The sequence below is a fragment of the Urocampus carinirostris genome, chromosome 9 (genome assembly GCF_059441175.1).
Source record: "Urocampus carinirostris isolate Australia breed hairy pipefish chromosome 9, RoL_Ucar_1.0, whole genome shotgun sequence".
NCBI classification, from domain to species: Eukaryota; Metazoa; Chordata; class Actinopteri; order Syngnathiformes; family Syngnathidae; genus Urocampus; species Urocampus carinirostris.
In genome coordinates, this window is record NC_142357.1 from 1,482,703 (window position 1) to 1,489,855 (window position 7,153).

At 39.5% G+C, this 7,153-nt stretch overlaps 1 long non-coding RNA gene across 1 annotated transcript; it reads right to left on the reverse strand.

The window, feature by feature from the left end:
• Positions 1-4,712: 4,712 nt before the first annotated feature.
• LOC148359072 (uncharacterized) lies at positions 4,713-6,807 on the reverse strand. The gene is made up of 2 exons (XR_015851319.1): positions 6,427-6,807; positions 4,713-5,880 (listed from the first exon to the last, which is right to left on the reverse strand). It is a non-coding gene; the product is annotated as an uncharacterized LOC148359072 (long non-coding RNA).
• Between the last annotated feature and the right edge of the window lie 346 nt (positions 6,808-7,153).

Consider the following 7,153-nt stretch of genomic DNA (forward strand, 5'->3'; position numbering starts at 1 on the left):
ATTGAAAGGCCATTTACAAAGAATTGTTTCACGGTTTGAAGTTGTGCTGTTATGTAGAGTAAATTATATTTTGTTATTAAAAGGATTGTAAGATATTGCTAATTATTTTCAATAGAACCGTTGCTATGGCAGCGGCCACACTTTTCTATTTATGAGTCACCATACAAGCACTCGGCCTATTCTCTATTTGTGTGCGTCAACATCAGTCGGAGCTCCTTATATGATGAAATAGATACATACGTGTATTGATGTTAACTTAAAAGTTGGCCATTTTCACAATGACCCTGAGCTACATCGCTTACCCTGCATTTCCATCTTAGCTGGGTTAAAAGAGAAACAGAAATGTTTCGTTTGACCAGACTGAAATCACACTGACAGGCAGATACGATGGTCACTCACTAAACCTTCATTCCAACCAAAGAAATGGAGAGTCCTTCAGTTGCCTCGCCTACATGTTCGATTCTCAACCGCAAGGGGTCGAACCATCTCCCGCCTGCACTCTAGAAAATGCACTTGAAGCTGCAGCTTTTTAATTAACTTGATTTTTACAAAGTGTTTATTTTATTTAGTTCATAAAAAGCATATCTTCCAATATGTTTCTTATATGACAATACAGATATTGTTATTGACCGTCATTTCCCTAATCTTACCCATCCGAGTCTCACACCTATTTTTTTTGCAATGGTTGATTTCTAGTAGCAAAATTATGCACTGCCCACTAGGGCCGTTCCAGCACACTTTGGAAGGTAAGGGTTGACGATTCTGGTATTTAGGGTACCAATCCGATCCAAGTAACTACAGGATAGTATTGATTGATATAAATCTGATAGTGATTCGTTTTGCTTTGAAATCTCATGATGGTTACATAATTGCACTCCTTCCCTAGAGTCACTTTATAATTATTATAAAAACAGCCTAAAGAGGGGCTATATTTCATTAAATAACTAAAATGCAAACTTAAACAGAATAAAAAATTATTTAAAAAGCTATTGCAACTGTTTCAGAACAAAACAGTTAAACCCAAAAAGCAGCATTTGTAACAAAAACACAAATATAACATGGTCAACATAATGATTATATTACTTTCCAAAATGAAGTCAAAGTGCAAATATTGAAACAGTACAATGTACAACCCTCAATCCATCCATTATTTGCACCACTTATCCTCAATAGGGTCGCGGGGGTGCTGGAGCCCATCCCAGCTGTCTTCGGGCAGTGGGCTGGGGTCACTCTGAACTGGTTACCAGACAGTCAAAGGGCACACATAGACAGATAACTCATTCGCTCATTCACACCTGGGACCAATTAGGACCGTCCAATTAACCTGACATGCATGTTTTGGGGAATGCGGGAGGAAACCAGAGTGCATGGAGGAAACTTACGCAGGCACGGGGAGAACATGGAAACTCCATATTGGGAGGCTGCAGTAGCTGGACTTGAACACTGAACCTCCACACCGTGGGGCTGCGCACTAACCACCCATGTGTACTACCCTTTAACAGTATAAAAATACTGTCAACGACAAAAACTGTTTCAGAAGAAATACTGTCTAACATTGTCACCAAGTCAGGTAAAATACTGTTTTATGGAATATAAGGTGCACCCTTTTTGATTTTAGTTATGAAACAGATTTCACGCAGCAAGGCAACTGAGTGGTTCATCCCGTCCGCAGCATAGTTCTGAGGTCATGGGTTCAAATCCAGCTACCAGCCTTCCTCAGGTGATTTCAATATTCAACAAGCTCTTGCCAGCTTGCTAACAAGGTGATATTTTTCATTACCTGATTAAAAGAGTAACCTCCTAAAACATGCACGACACGCGTTCCTCTGGGTAACCCACCTCTGATTTTTAGGTCTCTGTTTTAGGCACAATATTTGATATTTAGATTTGCTGTATAACTGTAGTTAAATTTATTGATTCATTTTGTGTTTTTGTAGTATTTCTGAATTAGTTTTTTGTAGTATTTCTGTAGTCCTTTTCCATAGTACAATTGGTAAATTTGTATTAATTTTGCAGTATTGTAGTATTTTTGTCGTAATATTTCTGTAGTAGTATTTTTTATTTTAGTATTACTGTGGTATTATTGTTTGTAGTAAATTAATAACAATACAAAATCCCTGAAAATTCAAAACAATAAAATATGAATTGAAAATATCAACTCTTCAGTGCTAAAATGCTACTCAATTTAGACACAGATACTTTAAAAAAACACGCAAAAAAGTTTACATTTAAATAAGTAAAACAAAAAGGAAAAGATCAGCAGTTTCTAAAATTGAAAGATTGATTGCACTCTGCTTTGGAGCAATCAAGATCGTTAAAGTCCAAATCTGGCTCATTTTCTACTTTTTATACTTGCAATACTTCCTTTCGAATTTTTCTTTTCTGCATTGAACTCCATTGTCACCCACCTTCTCGTCTTTGTAAACATGTGTGACGTAGCCAAGCAGCGCATGCATGTAGAAGCAGAACGGCAGAATTCATGTCAGTTTAGCAGGCCATTGACACAAAAATATCATAGATCAGTGAGAGGATCTCAGATAGCTTTAAAATAGCACAAATTATGCACTAGCAGCAAGATAGCAACTTTTGATCAGTGATAAATTTCTTCCTTTGAGGCTACTGAAAAAAATTGAATTATTGGCCTTGAAAATGCTTGACAATTGCTTGAATTTGGCCATGAAAAAAGGCGTACGGACCGTTTCATCCAGGCAAAAATAATCATGTGTACGTTTGGTTGCGGGATTCATTTTTTTGTGAAAAAATACATTTTAAAATGATGTCCCACTTCAATAACATTTATTGTTAAAAATTATTTTTTTTCTTTTGTTAAACTGCTAACTTTGGTTTGTCTATTTTGACTCTCTTGTAACGGAAAGATTTACATTGATATTTTGATACTCTTAAAAATTTTTAGTTAATTGATAAAAAAAAAAAAAAACCTGTTTGTTGCCTAAAGTCTTTGTGTTTTGTTTATAAGGATAAAGGTGATAAGTATGAATGTAGCAATTCGAGAGTTATCAGTTTGTTGTCTGTAAGCAGTATGGAAGAGTCTTGATTAAGAGAGTAAGAGAAAGAACAAATGAGGTGGTGATGGAGGAGCAGAGTGGTTTCAGGAAAGGAAGAGGATGTGTGGATCAGGTGTTTGCAGTACGACAGGTGTGCGAGAAATATTTTGCAAAACGTAAGGATGTGTATTTGGCTTGCAGGGACTTGGAAAAGGGGTATGACAGTAGCTCAGGAGGTAGAGCGCTCATCTTGGGATCAAGGGATCCCAGTTCGAACCTGGCTTGTCCGTGTTACATGTCGAAGTGTCCTTGGGTAAGACACTGAACCCCTAATACCCACAATAAGCAGGTTAGCGTCTTACATGGCTGCAATACAAGGCCGCTATTGGGAAATGTGGAGCACATTGTAACGCCCTTTGGGAAGTCATTGACTTAAAAAGCGCTATATAAATGCAGATCATTTCATTTCATGACAGGCGTTGTGGCAGGTGATGGTAATGTATGGAGTGGGTGGAAAATTGTTGGAAGAATTGAAGAGTTTTTATGTGAACAGCCGAGCATGTGTGAGAGTCACTTGTGAGACAAGTGAGTGGTTCCCTGTGTTGAGTGGTGTGAGACAGGGGTGTGTTATGTCGCCATGGCTGTTCAATGTGTACATGGATGGTGTGGGGAGAGAGGTGAATACAGAGGTGTAGAGGTGATGGATAACAGTGGAGCGGTGTGGCAGGTAAGACAGTTGTTTGCAGAATACACAGCGCTTGTGGCTGATTCTGAAGAAACATTGAGAAGGTTGGTAATGGAGTTTTAAAGAGTGTGTGATGGGCGTAAGTTATGTGTGAATGTCGGGAAGAATAAGGTTCTGATGGAGTGGGCATGGCGGTAGAAATAAGGTTGCATGGACAGGTGCTGGAAGAAGTTGAAAGCTTTAGGTACTTGGGTTGGGATGTGGCTGCAGTTGGTGGAATGGAGTGTGAGGTATTGCACAGAGTGAATCAAGGAAGCAAGGTTTTGGGTGCTCTGAGGAGAGTGATGAGCAACAAGAGTATGAGTATGGATGTTAAGAGGGCACTGTATGAGAGTGTTATTGTGCCAGCTGTGTTGTATGGAGCAGAGACTTGGAGCCGGAACGCAGATTTGAAAAGGAAATTAAATGTTTTTGAGATGAAGTGTTTGAGGACTATGTTAGGAGTGACAAGATTGGATAGACTGAGAAATGAAATTGTGAGAGACAGAACTAGAGTAGTAGTGGAACTGAGCAAGCGTGTGGATAAGAGAGTACTCGGTGGGTTTGGACACATGGAGAGGCTGGATGAGGAGTGAATGTTGAAGAGGATCTACAGAGCAGAAGTAAATGGAAGGAGACCAAGGAGAAGGCCGCGATTGACGGAAGGTAGGTAGGTAGGTCGGTAGGTAGGTAGGTAGGTAGGTAGGTAGGTAGGTACACTGATAAAAAAAATGTAACTTACGTTATTACTTGAGTTCTTTTGAGTTCTGGAGATTATAGGAGTTTTCGACCGCTGAAAGTTACTAACCCAAAAAGAAAGTTTCACACTAAAATGCTCGGTGATTTGGGGAGATTTCCTTTTACAGAAAAAAAACGCTTATTTCCAAGAACAAGCAAACATGGTGTTAAATTTGAAACCATCTGTTAAAGTTAAAACTTATATGAACTCTATGTTGGCAGAATTAAACAAATAAAAACAAGCATTAAGGTAAATAAAATTTATTAGCATTGGTGATGGCCCAAACGCCACTCGCCCTGGCTGGGCTCTAGTTAAATTTAGTCACACAGGAAACAGATATACACCGGAAATGCAACTTCAAAATAAAAGAGTACAAAACTGATAAACGTACAAGACACGCAATTAGACTGATTATTGAACCGTTACTTCATGTGTGTGTGTGAGAAAGATTGTTTTTATATTTAGGAATATAAAAACAAGTTATATTCACACAGTGAATTCTGAGAAATGTTACAACCAAAACGACCACCCTATTATTCCCCCCTGTTGTTAATTTCGAAGAAAACAATACCAGAGGTTTCAAGTTTGTACATCATTAAGAAATCCAACAGGTTGGTAGCTTCGTGGAGGGGCGAAAAACCTTCGTAAAGGAAAAAATTCCCCTCTTCCCACCTCGTTTCCATGAGGTCGAGAGTGTTTCTTATATTAGAAAACGTAGTAGTAATGAGCGATGGTTAACTATAAGAATCACAGATAAAACGAACAAAAACCATAACAAATACAAAAAACACAAAACAAAGAACCCTGCCTGTGCATTGGTCTCCACAGGGCCTGGATGACTTCGTGAACGGGGGCTCGATTAGCTTACCCGCTCGGATCTTCGCGTGTGCAATGGGGGGGGGGTTCCCTTTATCGGTAGGGATAAGTCCTTTTAGACAATGCTGTCCATTTAAATTGTATAATGTATGGGAACTGATACCAATATAACAAAGCAGTCTGCAAAGTCCAAAGTGAAAACTGGCTCATAACATAACAATAGAAGAAATTGAACCTAAACTCGTTTCTTCCCATAGTTTTTTAGGAGTCTTATTTTGGTACTTTTACGACCATTTCTCTAGATATCATTGTGGAATCCAATACCTATTATTTCGGGAGAATAGATTAGGGCATTATTGGCGGCTTTTGATGCTGTTTTTCATGAGCATGGCCACCGTAAGGATCCCCACAGCTCCTGGCGTGATGATGTGTTGCTTGTAGATGAGGTGACACCATCCAGTTGTCCACATTGGACTGCACCTCTTTTCGGATGTGGCAAGCTAACTTCTTCCCTGAGATGACAGCCTCCTGCCTCGTGGCGGACGTGTGTAGGGGACACAGCTGATGGCAAGAGTGCTGGCACACTCCCCAGAGTCCTGACCGCACAGATGACAGACAGACAGACGGACAGACAGAGGGCCCACAAAAATCAGTTTAATTTAATTTCAGTGCACATTGAAGCCATGCGTTTACAACTAATGAGTTTTGGTTGTTTTTTCTACACAATTTTCGTCAGGGGGAATGCCGCAGCCCACGGACATTAACAATTAATTTAATTGATTGAGGTCGCCGCCGCCCTTTTTTATAATATTTCTCCACGGCATTTTAACTGAACAGGAACATGCATTTTTTGGGCTTGTGAGCTCCTGTAAGTTATTCCGTACTTATATAACGTAATTTACCCGTCTCATACATCTGAACCGTTTCAAACTAAAAATATAGTTTGAGTAACAGAATGCACCCTAATTCAACTGGCATTCTCTTAGATTGTAGAGTATTTCTTTGTACCCAGGAATTTAGTTGCATTACATGCTCTTTAGCGCGCTCCAAAGCTTCACAACATCCCAAACCCTGATTATTTCATTACAAAATGTCTGCTTCTTAAAATTATTCCAAATTTATACATTAATGCATGTTCTTACCTAAATAAATGCCAGTCTGGTTCTTTTGGAGCCTCCTTGAGTCCGTCCAAGACTCCAGAATGCTAACATCGTGTTGCTAAACGCCATGTGCTTCTCCATGTGCTTCTTTGTTCTTTCAACCGGACTTCATTACACAACAAAAGGAGGTCCAAGCGGGTTTCACGGCACCAAAATGTTAAAGTTAAAACTTATATGAACTCTATGTTGGCAGAATTAAACAAATAAAAACAAGCATTAAGGTAAATAAAATTTATTAGCATTGGTGATGGCCCAAACGCCACTCACCCTGGCTGGGCTCCCGGCCACACTGCGTGCCCCCGTGTCTCTAGTTAACTTTAGTCACACAGGAAACAGATATACACCGGAAATGCAACTTCAAAATAAAAGACTACAACATTGATAAACGTACAAGACACGCAATTAGACTGATTATTGAACCGTTACTTCATGTGTGTGTGTGAGAAAGATTGTTTTTATATTTAAGAATATAAAAACAAGTTATATTCACACAGTGAATTCTGAGAAATGTTACAACCAAAACGACCACCCTATCACCATCCTCTAACTTGTTGTTGTGGGGAGATTTGGTCTCGTGCTCTGTGTGGTCTCAATTTTTGGCACACGTGCTTCTCAAGGCTACAGTGCAGGTCCTCACACCCCCGACAAATAAGGCGACTTGCGATTAAGCTAGGAGGAGAAAAAGAGGGCGACCTATCGATCAGCTCCC